Raw genomic sequence first — 21,719 nt, 5'->3', positions numbered from 1 at the left:
TCTGGGAAAAGTGGGAGATGAATATAACCAAAACATGTGCAGAACCCAAAGCTCTCAAATATCTAATTTTTAAAAATTAAGGATAAAAACTAGGAAATAAAATAAATGCATGAAATAAATCATCTCTATTCTGTTGATAGAAATGTCAAAGATAAATAGAGCACTCTCACTTTATAAATAAACTGAAGCCCAAAGAAAGGAAGGATGCTACCCAAAGCCACACAGTAAGAGATTAAACTAGAATTCTGATAGTTAGCTTTCTATCATATACAAATGTTAGAAACTTAGAAGTAGTGTCATGGCAGCAATAGTATAAAGAAGGAAGAGTAGGTGGAAGAGTGCAGAAAAGAAATCTGGGTTACCTTCTTCATAGTTTAGAAACAACCTCTTTGGCTTTAAGTACCAACCTTAAGTAAATAGTATGTAAAATGCCTTGCTTGAAGAATTAAATGATACAATATACATTGAAAAACTTTGATGGGTGGTATCGCTCTGTATGCTGTGAATGTGTTACTCTGATTGGTTGATAAATAAAATGCTCTTGTGGTCCTCATCCATCATGGTCTACCATTCCTTGTTCTCCCTTTCTGTTCCTGATCCAGCTGGGATCTCCTGCTCCCCCAAGCCTCCCTTCTCTCAAACCTTGCCCTTCATTTCTCCCACTCTCGTCCAGGTTGTTCATGTAGATCTCATCCATTTCTCTGACATTGGGTGATCCCTGGGTCTTTCCTAGGGTCCCGTTTTCTAGGTAGCCTCCCTGGAGTTGTGTAGCAGTCTAGTCATCTTTGTTTTACATCTAGTATCCATGATGGATGAGGACCACATGAGAGCAGGAGTGGGCAGAGTGCTGGAGAGGTCCCCTGAAGTCCACAGTGATGCATCCTCTGTAGACTGCTGGCAGTGGTCGAGAGAAAGCCTGATCTGACCTAGTCCGGTGATCAGATGGCCAAACACCCTGAAGGTCAGGCTGGAACTCTCATCCAGTGACTGATGGAAGTGGATGCAGAGATCCTCAGCCAGGCCCCAGGTGGAGTTCCATGTGTCCAGTTGTCAAGAAGGAGGAGGGACTGTGGGAGCGTGAATTGTTGAGCCTAGGATTAGAAAAAAGCACAGGGACGAAAGGCCAGATGAATGGAAGCACATGAATTGTGAACCAAAGGCTGTGGAGCCCCCAGCTGGATCAGGCCCTCTGGATAAGTGAGACAGTTGAGTGGCTTTGACTGTTTGGGAGGCATCCAGGCTGTAGGACCTGGACCTGTCCTTAGTGCATGAGCTGGCTGTTTGGAACCTTGGGCTTATACAGGGACACTTTGCTCAGCCTGGCAGGAGGGGACTGGACCTGCCTGTACTGAATCCACCAAGTTTAAATGAATCCCCAGGGGAGTCTTGGCCCTGGAGGAGATGGGAATGGAGGGGAGGGGATGAGGAGAAGATGGGGGTAGGGGTGGGAGGGGGAAGGACAGGGGAACCCATGGCTGATGTGTAAAATTAAAACACAAATATAATAAAAAAAAAGGGGGGGGGGAATGCTGATTGGCCAGTAGCCAGGCAGGAAGTATAGATGGGATAAGCAGACAAGGAGAATTCTGGGAAGAGGAAGGCTGAGTCAGGAGTCGCCAGCCAGCCAGAGGAAGCAAGATATGAAGGCGGAACTGAGGAAGGGTACCAAGCCATGTGGTTAAACGTAAATAAGAATTATGGGTTAATTTAAGTGAAAGAGCTAGTCAGTAATAAGTTTTAGCTAATGGCCATCCACTTCATAAATAATATAAGCCTCTGTGTGTTTACTTGGGTCCAAGCAGCTGAGGGACTGGTGGGTGAGAGAGATTTGTCCTGACCACGGGCCAGGCAGGACACAGAAAAACTTCAGCTACAAAACCTAGCATAGAGCTTGACCCAAAGGAGATATTCAGCAAATGGCTATTCACAAGTGGGAATGAAAATTCTCAAATTTGGCTGACTACAGTCTGTTCTTTTTAGAAAAAAAAATTGGAATACAAGTCTCACTAATGCTGGTGGTCCAGAGAATCATACTTTGAGACCCTCTGAATAAATAAAGCACTGAAAGCTCAGGTCAATTCCCTCTTAGTTGTTACCCTAAATATGAAAAAGACACCATACATCTTCTATAATATGAATCAAATACCTAAATCATCCTCATGGCTCATAAATGTTAAGACTCTATTTTAAAAATCTGGTAATGTAATAATTGAATATTTTCACAGAACAAATCCCATCAGCCAGACATTCAGGTAGTTACTTGGTCTGAAGGTTGTTGTGACACCCCTTTCCTCCCCCACAGCCACACCATTAATACAGAATTCCCTACATAAGATACTAGGCACAGTACCAACAGGCCTCACTGGGAGTTGTTACCTAAGGATTAAGCTGGAATCTCAGCCGTTGCTCTTCTGAAAGCTGAAAAGATCACATCGTTAAACTATGTCTAGGGAGGAAAAAGAAGCTATTCATGGCCTCTGAACACATGCCTATGTTTCAGTTCCAAATGCTTATGCATTTGCATCTGTTTTCGTTCTTGGAAATGTGATTGCCGTTTTTAGGATTATGGTAACAGACAAATATTGTACTGTGAGAATCTTTCCATTGCTGTTCTGAATCGTGCACTCCGGAAACATCCTTGGAACATTTGGAATGACTGATGGTTTTGTGATTATATTTCATAGGAATGGGCAATGTAACTGAACAGGTGTGGGGGAATGGAAAAAGAACTGCAAGAGTCTGGAGGATTTACTTCCCCAAACGGCTTCAAGTACAGGCTGTGTCTGAATAAGCCATCTCATTTTCTGGATCCGTTTCCTAATGTGTAAAATTAAGGGAGTCACACAAACTCAGAGTAGCTAATGCTACTCTGTGAACCACAGTGAGTTGAACAGCACTCCTCAAAGTAAAGAGAAGTAAAAACAAGTAATTCTCAAGGAAAAAAAAGCAGCACAGAGGGTTTTTAAATGAAAGTTTCTCTACTCTTACCTCCTTAACAACTTCTCAGAGGTAACAGTGTTAACAGCTTTGTGTAGTTTTCAGCCATTTTATGCATATTTGAACATTTATGTAATCTTTGGCATCTTAAAAGGATGAGAGCATAATTGCATGAATAAAGATGACCTTAAATCGAACAGTCTTACTTTTTATGTTTTTATTGTGCCTTCCTGTACTTATGTTAACTTTCATAAAGCACAAATTCCTGAAAGCAAAACAAAAGTTAAAATATTTCATGTAGAATTTTAGAGATTGTCATAGGAGTATTTTCTATACTAAACTAAAGTTTTCTGCACAAATATATTTATGCTGCTGACTTGGTAGCTCTTCATGATACATACAAGTACATTCATATATATTACATATAGTTTTAGTTTTATGCCAGTTGTCACATTTACAAAACCTTGACTACCTACAGTATTTAATCATTTTATGTACCTTTAGATCAGTTATTCATGTAGTTTTACTAAAATTTTTATAATACATAAAGCTCTGTAGCATATGTATATATGGCAACTTAAAAATATGGTTCAATTTAGAGTAATATTTCTAAGATTTATCCACATTACAATATGTACTTTATACATTTTAATATCCCATTATATGTCTACTTAATTTTTTAATCCATTCATTAGTGAATTAATATCTTTAGTTGTTTCTGTTTGCAAGTATTATGATTTAGGTCACTAAAGACCATTAGTGTACAACTTTTAACATTTTTTTATTATTTATTTTTTGAGAATTTCATACATGAGTGCTGCATTTGCATGATTTCCACCTCAGCTTTTCCCTTCCAACTCCTCCTCCTTCTCAGCTTCATGACCTCTTCTTCTTTATTATTACTTACATCTATATATAAATGTGTATGTGTAAACACAAGCTGTAGAGTCCATTTAGCAGTACTCATATATGTATTTAGGGCTGGCCAAAACCAGGCAAAGACACAACACCAAAAGAAAACTAGAGAGAACAATTTTTTTGAACATCTGTTTTTAATTTTCTTTAGTGTATACCTAAGACCTAAAGGGAGGAAACAAAAGCAGAAAAAAGCACATACTGTTCCATGCAATTTGTATGAAATGTAGGGAACAGGCAAATCCATCATCAGTTTAGTGGTTTCCAAAGGCTGGGAGGAGTATGAAACAGAAAATGATTGCTTCATGGGTACAGAAAATTCTTTTGGAGGTGATGAAAATGCTCTGAAACTAGCTCTAATGGGCTAGAGAGCACTGTAAATGTGCTGAAACCCACTGACCTTTGTAGTATAAAAATCCTTAAGATAATGAATTTGATGTTGTATGATGCTTACCTCTAATACAAATCCATATCATTATATTATGCTATACTATGCCATAGAATTTTGTTTTTTCTTATTTTGAAGCAATTCTAGAGGTTACACAACAATTTAAAAAATAAAAATTAAATAAAATAAAAGAAAAAATTTAAAAGTTAAAAAATAATACAGAGAGCTGTAACCTTAACCCAACTTTCCCAGTATTAACATCTAACAGCCATTACACAATTACCAAAATGAGAAACTTACCTAAAAACTTCTCTCAAAGTTCACCATTTGTTCTACTGATGTTTCTTTTCTGTTTAATACAATATTGAATACCAGATTCATGACTGCAATTGGTTCTAGCATGCATTTAAATCTATTTCAGTTTCTTAAAGTTTCTAAATATGTCCTTGTCATTGACAATCTTGATACTTTTGTAATGCATGCTTTAGATACTTACTAAACAGCTGTCAATTGGGTTTCCTCTGATGTTTTCTCTTTATTACACTGAGGTCATTTACCTTTTCTGCAGGAGTCTCTCTCTCTCTCTCTCTCTCTCTCTCTCTCTCTCTCTCTCTCTCTCTCTCTCCCTCTCCCTCTCCCTCTCCTTCTCCCTCTCTCTCTCTCTCTCTCTCTCTCTCTCTCTCTCTCTCTCTCTCTCTCTCTCTCTCTCTCTCTCTCACACACACACACACACACACACACAGCACTGCAGAGGTATTGATAAAACTTATCAACACTGGAGATGTTAAACTTGATCACATGGTTTCAGTATTTTTTTTTTTTGCTGTGTTTCTCCACCATAAAATTACTACTTTTCCCTTTGTAATTCACACTAAAAATTTGAGAAAGATCACAAACCTTTTACCCACTCCAGGGGAAGGACTACATGCCTGGTCAGAAGTCTACATCTGAGGATGTCACAGATCATAAGGGAGAATGTACTACTGAGTTTCATGTCTTACTAATATTCACATCTTTGATTCATTTTGAATTGACTTTTTGTATAGGATAAGTACATGGATCTACTTTCACTGTTTTACATGTGAATATACCCACCATCATTTGTTGAAGAGGCTATCTCATTGTCAATGTATATTATTGACACGTTTACCAAAGATTAGACAGATCTGCCTATGTGGATTTACTTCTGGGTCCTCTGTTCTAATCTAGCACCATGATGATGTTTTTGTTACTGTGGCTCTATATATGAGATGAAATTGGGTATTGTGATACCTTCAGCATTCTGATTAGGATTGTTTTGGCTTTTCAAGGTCTTTTGTACTTCTACATAAATTTCAGAATTTTTTCCTAATTTTTGTCAAGAATGGCTTTGGACTTTCGATGGGATTTTGTTAAGTCTTTAGATCACTTTGGGTAATGCAATTATCTTCAAATATTAACTCTACCAATCTGTAAGTGTGAGATGTCTTCATCATCTGGTATCTTACTCAGTTTTTTTCTTCATTGTATTGAAATGTTTACTGTGATGATGTTTTCCCTTCTGCTCAGATTTGTTCCTAGATATCTTTAAAGTTCTTGTGAATAGAACTCTTTCCTGATTTCTTTTTTTCCCGATTTTTTCTTTATTATTATGTGTTTTAAATTTTATACATCAGCCATGGGTTCCCCTGTCCTCCCCTCTCCCACCCCCACCCCCACCTTCCCCCCAGCCCCTCTCCTCCATTCCCATGTCCTCCAGGATCAAGGCAACCCTGGGAATTCATTTAAACCTGGTGGATTCAGTACAGGCAGGTCCAGTCCCCTCCTTCCAAGCTGAGCATGTGTCCCTATGTAAGCCCAAGGTTTCAAACAGCCAGCTCATGCACTAAGGACAGATCCTGGTCCCACAGACTGGGTTCCTCCCAAACAGATCAAGCTATTCAATGGTCTCACTTACCCAGAGGGCCTGATCCAGCTGGGAGCTCCACAGCCTTTAGTTCATAATTCATGCGCTTCCATTCATTTGGCTATTTGTCCCTGAGCTTTTTGCAATCTTGGATTCAACAATTCATGCTCTTGCAGACCCTCCTCTTTCTCGGCAGTTGGACACCTGGAGCTCCACCTGGGGCCTGGCTGAGGATCTCTGCATCCACTTACATCAGTTATTGGATGAGAGTTCCAAGACGACTGTTAGGGTGTTTGGCCATCTGATCACCAGACTAGGTCAGATCAGGCTTTCTCTCGACCATTGCCAGCAGACTACAGAGGATATATCATTGTGGATTTCTGGGGACATCTCCAGCACTCTGCCTATTCCTGGTCTCATGTGGTCTTCATTTATCATGGTCTGTTATTCCTCATTCTCCCTTTCTGTTCTTGATCCAGCTGGGATCTCCTGTTCCCCTAAGCGTTCTTTCCCTCAAATCTTGCCCTTCATTACTCCCACTGTCATCCAGGTTGTTCATGTAGATCTCATCCATTTCTCTGTCATTGGGTGATCCTTGGGTCTTTCCCAGGGTCCCGTTTTCTAGGTAGCCTCCCTGGAGTTGTGTAGCAGTCTACTCATCTTTGTTTTACATCTAGTATCCTCCTATGAGTGAGTACATACCATGTTTCCTTCTGAGTCTGGGTTACCTCACTCAGGATGATTTTTTCTAGATCCATCCATTTGCCTGCAAACCTCATGATGTCATTGTTTTTCTCTGCTGAGTAGTACTCCATTGTGTATATGTACCATATTTCTTTATCCATTCTTCAGTTGAAGGGCATCTAGGTTGTTTCCAGGTTCTGGCTATTACAAACAATGCTGATAGGAACATAGCTGAGCAAATGCCTTTGTGGTATGATTGAGCATACCTTGGGTATATGCCCAAGAGTGCTATAGCAAAGTCTTGGGGGAGATGGATTCCCAATTTTCTAAGGAAGTGCCATATTGATTTCCAAAGTGGCTGTACAAGCTTGCATTCCCACCAGCAGTGGAGGAGAGTTCTCCTTGCTCCACATCCTCTCCAGCATAAGCTGTCTTCTGTGCTTTTGATCTTAGCCATTCTGACAGGTGTAAGGTGGTATCTCAGAGTCGTTTTTGATTTGCATTTCCTGGATAACTAGGGATGTTGAGCAATTCCTTAAATGTCGTTCAGACATTTGAACTTCCTCTGTTGAGAATTCTCTGTTTAGTTCTATAGCCCATTTCTTAATTGGACTGTTGGGCATTTTGATGTCTAATTTCATAAGTTCTTCATATATTCTGGATATCAGCCCTCTGTCAGATGTGGGGTTGGTGAACACCTTTTCCCATTCTGTAGGCTGTCACTTTGTCTTGTTGACCGTGTCCTTTGCTCTACAAAAGCTTCTCAGTTTCAGCAGGTCCCATTGATTGATTGTTTCTTTCAGTGTCTGTGCTACTGGTGTTATATTTAGAAAGTTATCTCTGGTGCCAATGCATTCAAGAGTACTTCCTACTTTCTCTACAGGTTCAGATTAGCTGAATTTATGTTGAGGTCTTTGATCCACTTGGATTTAAGTTTTGTGAACGGTGACAGATATGGATCTATTTGCAGCCTTGTACACATTGACATCCAGTTATGCCAACACCATTTGTTGAAGATTCTTTCTTTTTTCCATTGTACATTTTTTGGCTTCTTTGTCAAAAATTATATGTTCATAGGTGTGCGGGTTAATGTCAGGGTCTTCAATTCGATTCCATTGGTCCACATGTCAGTTTTTATGCCATTACCAAGCTGTTTTTATTATGGTAGCTCTATAGTGGAGCTTGTGGTCGGGGATTGTGATGCCTCCAGAGGTTGTTTTATTGTATAGGATTCTTTTGGCTATCCTGGGTTTTTTTTTTTCCATATGAAGTTGAGTATTATTCTTTCCAGATCTGTGAAGAATTGTGTTGGTAATTTGATGGGAATTGTGTTGAATCTATAGATTGCTTTTGGTAAGATCGCCATTTTTACTATGTTAATCCTGCCTATCCATGAGCATGGGAGATCTTTCCATTTTCTGACATCTTCTTCAATTTCTTTTTTCAGGGACTTAAAGTTCTTGTCATATAGGTCCTTCACATGCTTAGTTAGAGTAACCCCAAGGTATTTTATATCATTTGTGGCTATTGTAAAGAGTGATGTATCTCTGATTTCCTTCTCAGCCTGTTTGTCTACTGTATATACAAGGGATACTGATTTTTTTGAGTTGATCTTGTATCCTGCAATGTTGCTGAAGGTTTTTATTAGCTGTATCGGTTCCTTGTTTGAATTTTTGGGGTCACTCATGTACACTAACATGTCATCTGCAAATAGGGAGAGCTTGACTTCTCCATTTCCAATATGTATCCCCTTAATCTCTTTATGTTCTCTTATAGCTCTGGCTAGAACTTCAAGTACTATATTGAATAAGTAGGGGGAGAGGGGACAGCCTTGCCTTGTTCCTGATTTTAGTGGTATTGCTTTGAGTTTCTCTCCATTTAATTTGATGTTGGCTGTTGGCTTGCTGTAGATTGCCTTTATTATGTTTAGGTATGTTCCCTGTATTCCTGATCGCTCCAAGACCTTTATCATGAAGGGGTGTTGGATTTTGTCAAATGCCTTTTCTGCATCTAGTGAGATGATCATGTGGTTTTTTCCCTTGAGTTTGTTTATATGGTGTATTACATTGACTGACTTTTGTATGTTGAACCACCCTTACATCCCTGGGATGAAGCCTACTTGATCATGGTGGATAATTGTTTTGATGTGTTCTTGGAGTCTGTTTGCCAGAATTTTATTGAGTATTTTTGCATCATTGTTCATGAGGGAGAGCGGTCTGTAGTTCTCTTTCTTTGTTGCATCTTTGTTTGGTTTAGGAATCAGGGTAATTGTAGCCTCACAGAAGGAGTTTGTTAATATGTCTTCTGCTTCTATTGTGTGGAACAATTTAAAGAGTATTGCTATTAAGTCTTCTTTGAAGATCTGGTAGAATTCTGCAGTGAAACCATCAGGTCCAGGGCTTTTTTTGGTTGCAGACTTTTTATGATTGATTCTATTTCCTTCGGGTTTATTGGACTATTTAAATGGTTTATCTGGTCTTGATTTAACTTAGGTATGTGGTACCTATCCAGAAAATTATCCATTTCTTTTGGATTTTCCAGTTTTGTGGAGTAGAGGTCTTTGAAGTATGACCTGATGATTCTCTGGATCTCCTCATTGTCTGTTGTTATGTCCCCCTTTTCATTTCTGATTTTGTTAATTTCGATGCTTTCCCTATTTCTTTTGGTTAGTTTGGATAAGGGCTTGTCTATCTTGTTGATCTTCTCAAAGAACCAACTCTTTGTTTCATCAATCCTTTTTAATGTTCTCTTTATTTCTATTTTATTGATTTCAGCTCTCAATTTGATAACTTCTTGTTCCTCCTGGGAGACTTTGCTCCTTCCTGTTCAAGGGCTTTCAGGTGTGCTGTCAAGTCACTAGCATGAGATTTCTCCAGCTTCTTTATGTGTGCATTCAGTGCTATGAATTTCCCTCTTAGCACTGCTTTCATAGTATCCCATAAGTTTGGGTATGTGGTATATTCATTTTCATTGATCTCTAGGAAGTCTTTAATTTCTTTCTTTATTTCTTCCTTAACCCATTGGTGATTCAGTTGAGCATTGTTCAGTTTCCATGAGATTGTAGGATTTCTGTAGTTTTTTTTCTGTTGTTGAAATCTAACTTTAAACCCTGGTGGTCTGATAGAGCACAGGAGGTTATTCCAATTGTTTTGTATCTGTTGAGTTTTGTTTTGTGGCCAAGTATGTGGTCAATTTTAGAGAAGGTTCCATGGGGTGATGAGAAGAAGGTATATTCTTTTTTGTTTGGGTAGAATGTTCTGTAGATACCAATTAAGTCCATTTGTGCCACAACATCAGTTAAATCCATTACATCTCTGTTAAGTTTCAATTTGGCCATTCTGTCCAGAGGTGAATGTGGGGTGTTGAAGTCTCCCACTTTTAATGTGTGGGGTTTTATATGTGATTTAAGCTTTATTAATGTTTCTTTTACATATGTGGGTGCCCTTGTGTTTGGGGCATGAATGTTCAGAATTGAGACTTCATCTTGGTGGATCTTTCCTGACATGAGTATGTAATGTCCTTCATCATCTCTTTTGATTGATTTTATTTTGAAGTCTATTTTGCTGGATATTAGGATGGCTACACCAGCTTGCTTCTTAAGACCATTTGATTGGAAAGTCTTTTCCCAGCCTTTTATTCTTAGGACTTGTCTGTCTTTGAATTTGAGGTGTGTTTCTTGTATGCAGCAGAAAGATGGGTCCTGTTTTCGTATCCATTCTGTTAGTCTGTGTCTTTTTATAGGTGAATTAAGTCCATTGATATTAAGGGATATTAATGACCAGTGATCGTTCGTTCCTGTTGTTATTTTTATTTTTTGGTGGTAGTGTGTGTGTACTTCTCTTCTTTGGGGTTTCCTGCTGTGGTGTTATCTATTGCCTGTGTTTTCATGGGTGTATCTGCCTTCCTTAGGTTGGAATTTTCCTTCTAGTGCTTTCTGTAGGGCTGGGTTTGTGGATAAGTATTGTTTAAATCTGGTTTTGTCTTGGAAGGTCTTGTTCACTCCATCTATGATGATTGAAAGTTTTGCTGGGTATATTAGTCTAGGCTGGCATCCATGGTCTCTCAGTGTCTGCATTATATCTGTCCAGGTCCTTCTGGCTTTCAAAATCTCCATCAAGAAATTGGGTGTTATTCTGATGGGTTTGCCTGTATAAGTCACTTGGCCTTTTTCCTTTGCTGCCCTTAATATTCTTTCTTTATTCTGTATGTTTAGTTGTTTAATTATTATGTGGTGAGGGGACTTTTTGGGGGGGTCTAGTCTGTTTGGTGTTCTATAGGCTTCTTATATCTTCATAGGCATTTCCTTCTTTAAGCTGGGAAAGTTTTCTTCTATGATCTTGTTAGCATTATCATTTCATGAAGGGTAATTCTCAAACTTTTAAAAAAATCAACATATCCTTCTTATAGTCCCTCCTCTTTCTCAACAATTGGACTCCTGGAGCTCCACTTGGGGTCTGGCCAAGGATCTCTGCATCCACTTCCATCAGTTATTGGATGAGAGTTCCAGCACCACTGTTAGGGTGTTTGGCCATCTGATCACCACCAGACTAGGTCAGATCAGGCTTTCTCTCTACCATTGCCAGTAGTCTACAGTCGATGTATCATTGTGGATTTCTTGGGACCTCTCTAGCACTTTGCTTCTCTCTGTTCTCATGTGGTCTTCATTCATCATGGTCTGTTATTCCTTGTTCTCCCTTTCTCTTCTTGGAATTGTTGAGACCAAGATTGGAAAAGCACAGGGACAAATAGCCAAACGAATGGAAACACATGGATCAGGCCATCTGGATAAGTGAGACAACTGAATAACTTAAACTGTCTGGGAGACACCCAGGCAGTGGGACCCAGACCTGTCCTTAGTGCATGAGCTGGCTGTTTGGAACCTTGGGCTTACACAGGGACACTTTGCACAGCCTGGAAGGAGGGGACTGGACCTGCCTGTACTGAATCCACCAGGTTGAGCTGAATCCCAAGGGGAGTCTTGGCCCTAGAGGATATGGGAATGGAGGGGAGGGGCTGGGGGCAGGTGGAGGCAGGGGGCGGGATGGGGGAGGGCAGGGGAATCCATGGCTGATATGTAAAATTAAAACACAAATATAATAAAACATAAATAAATTAATCAACATATCTTTTAGTTATTGGATAATATACTAGGTTTTTATATGGATTTTCTCTGAATGCATGGAACTCATTTCATTTCCCAATCATAATGCAACATTATGTAATTTATCTTAAAATAGATCAAAGACTTATAAGTAGGAGTTAAGTTTATAAAACTTTTAGAAGATATCCAAGAGCTACATCCCTTTGAGACCTTGTATTTAGTGGCAAATTCTTGCAAATGATACTGCAACAAAATCAGCAAAAAGAAAAACAGGTAAGTTATATTTCATCAAAATTAAAACCTTTTTGATTCAAACAATACTATCAATAAAGCAAAAAGATTACACGGAATTGGAGAAGGTATTTTTAAATAATATATCTGGTAAGTGTCCAGAATTCAAAATATATTACCTCTTAGTTTTTAACAATAAAAAGAAATAGTTTCAAAACCAACAAAAATATTTGAATAGGTATTTCTACAATGAAGTTATACAAATGATTAATAAACACATAAACATATATAATGTCATTAATAGGTAGAGAAGTACTAGAGGAGGAAGTAGGTCATTGAAGGTGAGCCCTTGGGAGTTTATTATCATTGTCCCTTTCTTCTCTCTTTTCCCTATGTCCTAATCACAGTGACATGAACTGTGCCTCCCCATCCATTATGGCCAGAACACTCTGAAACCATGAGCCAAAATACATGTCTTCCCTTTGTTTATTCTTCCATGACATCTATGATGAACTGACTAATGGTACCAGAGGAGTGAGTGCTTCATTATTGGGACTAAACTTGATCACCAGGTTCTCAAATCTTTGGAACTAGATTAGGGGAGGAATCCAAAAGAGTGTGGAGACACAGGCCAAAGGAGGCCATTTTCATTCCAACTACCACATCAACTCATGCCACAAAAAAGTCTACTTTTTGCCCAGGTCTTTGGACTTTGAATGAGGCTAAATTTAAAAAAAAAATGCTGAACAATTTAGCAGAGAAATTTTCATCGAATAGCATTCAGGTTAAAGCATGGTCATTGCTGGATGTTCGTAATGGGCATCTGTAATGAGAATAGAGATAAAAAATATTTGAAAAGCTGATATTTATCCAGAAAAAAATAATTGATTGAATATTACAAATAAGCAGAGACTTGTTTTTAAAGAGATCAGCACCATTAAATTAAAGCCAAGTGTCTTACATTGGTACAATGGGAAGGAGTCTTTGCAACTTCCTAGGAGTCATCCTACCTATTTCAGACTCAAAGGTATAAAATTGTGAATTCATTTGAGAGCATTATCCTAAGAAGAGAGAGTTGCTGGGATGCCCCTCTAACATAGGGCCACCTAGGGAAGGGTTTTCCTAGTTTCAGCAGCCTAGGCATTCAGAGACTGCTATAGATAGACAGGGCACAGACACTGCTTGAGCAGGCAACAGCCCTTAACATCATCCTTGTGATGCTGGTTTTGTAGGAATGCAGAATACACAAACAGTATCATCATAGAGCCTGCCACAAAGATTACAAAGATAAGCCTAAGAGGCCATGCAATGGGTAACAGGATCTCTCAGAAAGACAAATATTTAAAGAATAAATCCTACACTGTTGGAGAACTCAGGACATTGGACATACTAAGAATGTGGAACACTGCTGAGGAATAGTACAGGCAGTGAATAGAGTCAGTCCAAGAGAGAGATGATATAGGCTGAAACATGAAAGGCCATAGGGACAAAACTTCCCAAGACAGCTGGAGCTCAAACTATGTTTGCCCTACTCAGTTTCAGTGTTGCTCCAAGATGCTATCCTTTATTAATCTCATATCCCGTCATTTGATGCTGGGAATGCTTTTTTGTTGTCAATGTATATTAGAAGTGTGTGATTTTCCTTTTGATTTTCCAGGTGTTTCAAGAGGCCTTGAGTCTCAGTGGAGATTCTGGACTTAGACTTTTGAAAATTGCTGGCACTCTTAAGACTTTAGAGACTCACATACATTGACTAAGTGTGTTTTGTAGTATGAAGTGGACATGAGTTCTGGGAGTAAAGGAGCAGAATTTTATCATTTGAAAATGAAATGGCTCCACAAGTTCGTGTGTTAAATGTTTGGCTCCCAGATGGTGGTAGTACTTCAGAGTGTTGTAAAAACTTTATAAGGCTGGACTAGCTGGATGTAGATCACCGAGAGAGGGGCCTCTTGGGAGTATCTTGTCCACAAAACCTTCTGTGTTCTTCTATTTCCTAGTCAGCTTCCTCTACCACCTGCTTTCAATGAAACAAGTGGTCATGTATCGAACCCTGTGAAATAATAAGCCAAAATAAATCCTTTATCCTTTAAGTTGTTTCTGTAATGCATTTTGTCACAGTGATGAGACTATAATTAATGCAAAACACTAAGCCTAGCCATCAGTGAACTGCAAATCTAATTATATCAAGAAATCACCACACCTCAGTTACAATAGCTGTTTTCAGATTAATGATAACAAATGTTGGTCAGGATATGGAGGAAAAAGAACTATTATAAACTATTTGGTATTGCAAATTAGCTCAATTAGTATAGCCAAAAGTATAATGGACATGAGAAAGCTAAAAATTGATCTACTATGTGATTCAGCTGTTACACTCTGTACATAAACACAGAGGAAATGAAGTCACCATAGTAGTTATAGCTACACTCTCATGTTTATTGAAACACTATTCACAATAGCTAAGATATGGAATCAGTCTAGTTTCCCATTAATGCATGAATGGATAAAGACAATGTGGTATATATATATATACACAATGGCAAAATTATCAGCTGGAAAGAAAAATAAAATTCTTTCAATTTCAGCAAAATGGAAGGAACTAAAGTACAGTAATCTAAGTGAAATAAGCTAGACAAAGACAAACACCATTCTCTCTTAGATTTGGAAGCAAAAAATAAATAAAGTCAACTTGAAAGTAAAGTAATGATTACTGGAAGTTAACTTAATATACAGGTTATAAAGAGCTAGAAGAGAGAAATCCAAAGTCACCAAGCATAAAGAAATGGTGAAGAGAGGGAAATGTTTTGATTTGTTGACTGCCCAGTATTGAAATATCACACTTCACTACTGTGCTGGCTAGTTTTGAACTCGACACAAGCTGGAGTCATTTGAGAGACTGGGCCCTCAGTTGAGAAAATGCTTCTGTAAGATTGGGCTGCAGGCAAACCTGTAGGGCATTTTTAAAATTAGTGGTTGATAAGGGAGGGCCCAGCCCATCGTGGGTGATGCAATCTCTAGGCTGGTGGTCCTGGGTTCTATAAAAGAGCAGGCTAAGCAAGCCAGGGGGAAGCAAGCCAGTAAGTATTACTCCTCCATGGTCTCTCCTTCAGCTCCTGCCTCCATGTTCCTGCCCTGTTTGAGTTCCTGTTCTGATTTCCTTTGATGATGAACAGAGATGTAGAAGTGTAAGCCAAATAAGCCCTTTCTTTCCCAACATGCTTTTGGGTCACAGTGTTTCATCATGGAAAACCAACACAGGAATTGGTACCAGGATTGTAGGGTATTGCTGTGACAGACCTGATCATGGTATGGGAAGGATTATGTAAAGACTTTGGAAATTTGGGCTAGAAAAGCCATTGAGTGTGAAGAGCCTAGTGGGCTGTTATGTAGGAGCTTGGATGATAAGAATGTTGAGAGCAGTGCAGACAACAGAGGCCTGGCTTGTGAAGTTTCAGAGGGAAGCAAAAACTCAACACTGGGCCATTTGTGTGAAGAATATGTGGTAGCTAGCCAGCTGGAGCAAAGAACCAACTGCTGTTAAGAAGAGAGCAGCATCATTGAGGTGAAATCCTCTAGGAAGTGGTTCCTCAGGATGAGCACACAGAAGCTGTGTTCCAGAGACAACCCAGGTTGTAACTAGGGCTAACAGCCCAACTTGGTAGTGTAAGAGTCACCCAGGTGGTACTGGTTTTGAAATCATGAAGGGGTCGTGGAGAGAAGCTGAGGCTTGGCACTGTGTAGCAGGGCTGGAGTCCCTGAAGAGAGCCCAGGAGAGGCTATTGGTGAAAGTACAGCCTGGTTGCAGTAAGTGACCCCAGAATTTTGGAGATGCCAGCACCATGAGATAACCACCAAGAACAGCAACAGCAGAGGAATGGATCCAACTGGAACCTAGAAGATAAGCTATGTGAGCTGTAGCAATAGTAACCCTAACTATGACAACTCCATTAATACATTAATACATGTTAATACAGATAAAATCGTTGTCATATATGTCCAACATGCAGACTTCTTCAAAGATAGTTACTTTCAGTGCATTTTTTTTGTGTGTATACACTATGAACTCTTCTTTCTTTCTTTCTTTCTTTCTTTCTTTCTTTCTTTCTTTCTTTCTTTCTTTCTTTCTTTCTTTTTTTCAGCTGAGGATCAAACCCAGGGCCTTGTGCTTGCTAGGCAAGCGCTCTACCACTGAGCTAAATCCCCAACCCTGAACTCATTTCTTTGCATGTCTCATAATTTTATTTAGAATATTGAACATTTTACATATGACATAATGTGCAAGCTGTGGAAGTCAGATTTTAATTTGCTGGACTTTTAAAACTAATTTTGTGAAATCTGTATTCTGTGTCTTATAGTCACTAAAGTGTCTGTTCAGCCAATTTAATGGTCAGCTAATAATTGTACAGGGATTTTCTTAAACAGTGGAAACTAATAATCTTCCCAATCTTGTCAAAGAGCTTTATGTGCATGCACACACACACATACACATGTGCACATATGGTATGTGGTATGACACACTTCCTTAATTTCCTGCTTGCAGAGAGCCCAAACTTAAGCCATAGGTATTAAGTTAGAGCCTTCTCTGGTCTTTTCTGAGCATGTACACTATCCAGAATATTCACACATCCAATGTACACATGTAGACTCCTAGAGTCTCAGGAATGTACCACAGATTTTCAAAATCCCTCTTGGTGTCTAATTCTACAACTTTTTCTTAAGACTGTTGGCTAGTTTATTGTTTTTACCATCTGTTATTGGCCACTTTAGAAAACTTAAACCTTTGTCTCTAAATATTTTCAACATATGCCCCAAAGAAAAAGTGCATTTTCCACATAATGATCTCTGAGTCAAATCAAATGAAACTAGTCATTCAGGGCAGTATTGTCTTCTATCAAACCACCAAATACATTAAATAATGAAAGTGTTTCTTCAAAGCTTTATTTCCAGACAATTGTCCTCATTCTTCTACCTCCCGTGCTGCTGGTTTCCTTACAACTGAGAACTGTTGGTTTGCAAGCCTACTACAGAGATGCAAGGATAGGTTACAATGCCACAGGTTTCAGTATTCTTACTCAAAGCCATATGGTTTTTTTTTGCACAGAATGTGACTTCTCTTTAACGTAATTAGGGTGCCCATGTTGGCTATAAATTCTATTTTTACCTCTTTCTAGCAAAAATGTTATCAGTTGCTCTGAAGAAAATGCTTTTTTAACCCACTCTTGGAGCAGGCGTTTAAGGATAGTGTGTACCCCTTATTTCCCTGGAAATACTAGAGCAGAGGAGGTATAGCATGAACATGGCTCTTTGATCCTTAAGATCCACCAGGTGGAAGGAGAGACCTGACTCTCACATTGTCCTCTGACCTCCACATATATGCTTTGGCACAGTCATGCATGCCCACGTGCTCACACACACACACAAATGCACAAATTAAAAATGCAATTTGATTTTTTTCAGTTCCACCAAGAGCATTAAGTTTGAATGGGGATCAAACTGAAATTAAAGCTGGAAAATAGCCCTAGATCTAATACCAAAGCACACCACCATACAATGGTTTCCAAAAAGTCTTATAACTCAAGATCAAAGAAGTGGGTTCTTAAAGAATAGGATTTTAAATTGGTGTACTAATTTACTCAGTCACAATGCACACTTTACCATACAAGGTACAGTTGTGTGTTTGAGTGGAGGGAACAGATTCAGCTATAAATATCATTTAATCATTCCCTCCAAGAGATTACTGTTAAGCAAGTGAAGCCCAAAGCAAAACCAGAACAAATCAAAATATAGGAAATATCTATGAGTGATATCAGCAGAGTACTACAAAATGCAAATAAGTATAAAAAGACACATGATCAGTTTAAGTAAACTACAAAATACAGATAAAATATCCCATTAAGATCAACATAGACATTAAGGTTTGGAGGAAAATGTATTAATCATCAATCTCACCCAGCTGTGAACCCTACAAGCCATAATATTGATTAGGCTGATATAAAGTGGCATGAATCTTATAGAAGCAACCAACTGCTATCTGACTGTAACTAAGGTCAATTCCATGAGATGGAACCCATACTTGGCAAGAACCTGAGCCTAGATAGGTCATAGTCTCTAGGGGAGAATGTAATAGTATTATTCTGCTAAATGTACATTGTAGTAAAATGATTCCTAATGACTTATCGTTATGCCATTGATCAGTATCAGTATGTGTATCTCTCAACCCTCATCAGAGAAGCTTCTTGAAGTAAACAACAATTAGCACAGAGACCCTCAGTTGGTCAATGTGCAAAGATATGGAGCACTCAGCCCTAAATGGCACATATCACATCCCTCCCCCAAAGGCTTAGGTATTTTTGTTCAAGAAAGATTGTCAGAACTGGAGATAAAGGACAACTTCAGAGAAACAATATTTTCAAGACACAAAAGGGTAGTTGTATGAATGAACTCATATCAGTGTGAGAAGCTCAAGGGAGACAAAATGCCAGCATGGGAGGAGGTAGGCATGAAATCCTTCCATTAGCTGAAGTGCTCTTGGCATTTAAGAGGTTCTGGGAAAGAGAGAGCCATGTTTTTTTGTTTGTTTGTTTCTTTCTTTCTTTCTTTTGTTTTGCTTTGTTTTATGGTGTGACTCAGGGTAGGTTTACCACACTACAGGGCAGGCCCTATTCTTAAAGTTGTTGGGAAACACAAACTGGAATCATTGGAAAAAGAAGAACTCAATGCTGGGTATGCAGGGGGCATCAGAGTGGAGAGTGTGGATCTGGAGGAGTTGGGGGAGAGGGAAATATGATAAAAATACATTGTGCGAATTTCTCAAAGAATTAATAAAATACTATTTTATATTTTGGGTTGTGACCCTAGCCTTTAACGGCTGAGCTATCTCTCCAGCCCTATTTTAAAACATGATATTATGTGAAATGCATAAAATAGTGAAATTCTAATAGATTTTATAATATTAAAATCTGTACACCTAAGTAAACTGAAAGGCAGAAAGGAAAGTCATTTGCCAAAAGTCACATACTGAATGAATGCTTAAACATGTGGTGGGAAAACAGATTGAGGGGCTTATGGCCACTCTAGTGTTCTTTCCTCTGGATTACATTGCCAGGCTCTGTAGCAAATCATTTACCTTCAGTTAAACTTTAGGTACCAGGGTGTGGAGTTGGTGGTATTTGGCTTGATGAAGCTCTGCTGACAAGAGTCAGCCCTTTCCAGCAACACAATACTCCCCTTTAGTTAATCTTGGTTCCCAGCTGTCAGAACAGGTGGCAGATGGAAAGGGCCTGGGAGAATAGCACTGCTAGAGGGCAAAAACTACTGAGTTTTGGGAGAAATCAGGTTATTAAGAAGACTGAGTGAAAGGCGCGGGGGGGGGTGTCATGGAGTCATGTAAGACAGAGATAAGATGATAAGTAGTTAAGCAGTAAAAGATGTAAGAAAACGTAAAGGAGTTTAATCTCAGTATTCTCTGTCTATCATTATCTGTCCGTTTGTCTGTCTATCTATCTATCATCTACCGATTTCTCCTGCTCGTGTGTTCGTGTGTGTGTGTGTGTGTGTGTGCGTGTGTGTGTGTGTGTGTAGATGCGTGCTTGCCATGGAACATGTGTGGAGGTCAGAGGAAAACAACCAGTGTCAGTCCTTGCATTTACCTTGTTTGACACTTGCTCTTTTGCACACACCAGGCCGGCCTGCCCCATGAGTTTCTGGAAATTTTTCTGTCTCTGCCTACCTTCTGCTAAGAGGAATACTAGGATTGCAACCATGTGCTACCACATATAGCTTAAGGAATTCTATTATGAAACAAAATTGGACTCTGAACCTACTCCAATAAAGAATGTAAAAGAGACACAATGGTGTGTCATGAATACGTATCTAATCCACAAATCTATTTTATGATCAATTTATACAATGAATGTTCACAACAATATACCAAATTTTCACAAGTTGAGATGGTGTCAGTATGTGTGTTAAACTTGATATATAGCATTTATAAGTATATATTTTGGAGGTTTTGTTTCAAAGTCAAAATAAATATACTTTTTGTGGTGCTGGGTTCAAGCCTAGGGTGGTACTAGGATAAAAACCTAGGGACTGTCACATACTGAACAAACACTCCACTATAGTACTATATCTCCACCTCCAGAATATAGATGTATTTAAAGGCTGGAGCATAGCTTACTCCATGCCTAGCATGTGCAAAGACTCTGGATTCAACTCCAACACAATAAAAAGAGTATTTTGCCTAGCAAAATATATGAAAACTAGAAAAAAATTAAACTAGAAATAAGACATGTTCGGACTATCTAGTTCTATCTTGTAAAATCCTTTTCCTCAGAGAACATACCATAAACTGTTGGCTTAGTGTGTACCTCTTCCCCCAGTACTATGCCACTCCATAGAAAGGATAAAAGAAAAGCCTTTGACAGTTAAATGAATAAATGTTTATTAGAGAGTTTCAAATAAAAGAATTTCTCAAAAACATCCAAGTCTCTGGGGTGATCATGTACGCAGATATGACTTGGGCAAAAACAATATAATATTGAATTTGATAATTTGATATCTAAAAAAGAAAAATTATACTCTTGCTTTCTAATATAGAACACAAAAATAAAACCTGACAAAATATTCTCAACTAGTGAGGTGGTATGAAAAATTATTATAATTCATAAGGTGAGGAGAAGTGTCTCATAGCACATAGTTTCATCAAAATTCTGATGGAACATTGGAATGATTTAAATAAGAAATGTCCCCCACAGGCTCCAGCATTTGAATACTTACTTGGTCCCTGGTTTGTGCTGTATTTGGGAAAGTTTAGGAGCCGCATACTGAAGGAAGTATGTCACTGGGGGTAGGACTTGGGAGCTGAAAGCCACACCCAATTTCCAGTCTGCTCTCTCTTCTCTGTACTTGCCTTTGGGGATGTTGCCTTGGCCATAGTATTGTATTAGAGCAACAGAAAAGTAATTAATATAGGCATGAAATATGCTTAAATACTGCAAGCATGAGGTTTTTAAGTGAAGAAAATACTGCTAAATAATAAATAAGGTTGGTAACAACTGCAGGACATGAAAAACAATGTATAAAGACTCTAGAGCACTACACTTCCATGTTTTACTTTTTCATCAGTGTAAGTGTCCTTCTATATTTCATCTCTCAGGATTTTGCTTAAGTAATGTATAGACTGCAAGCATTCTAAGTTGATCCTTCACCGTCTTCTATCTCATGATTATTGTGAGAATATAAGAAACCAAATAGTAAACTATATATTTTATAGTTGGCCATTCTGAGGAGTATTGATGTTGATTTTAATAATTCTTCAATTCTTTTATAATTTTAAGAAAAGAAATCATATCATTTTGGAAATAGTTATAGTTTACATCCTTCTTTCAAACAATTTTTTTTGGTTTTGGGGTTTGTTGTTGTTGTTGTTGTTACTTTATACCTTAATATCAGTTTGATAGAGTTTGGGAAACACATTTTGCTTCCTACTTCACTAGAAATCATAAAAATCTGAAAAATTATTTTATTTTACCAAGTGACTTTTATACTTTTAAGATGGGTATGTGCTCTTTCATATT

This window comes from Onychomys torridus, chromosome X (assembly GCF_903995425.1).
Source record: "Onychomys torridus chromosome X, mOncTor1.1, whole genome shotgun sequence".
Classification (NCBI taxonomy): Eukaryota; Metazoa; Chordata; class Mammalia; order Rodentia; family Cricetidae; genus Onychomys; species Onychomys torridus.
Note: the sequence above shows the minus strand (reverse complement) of the source record.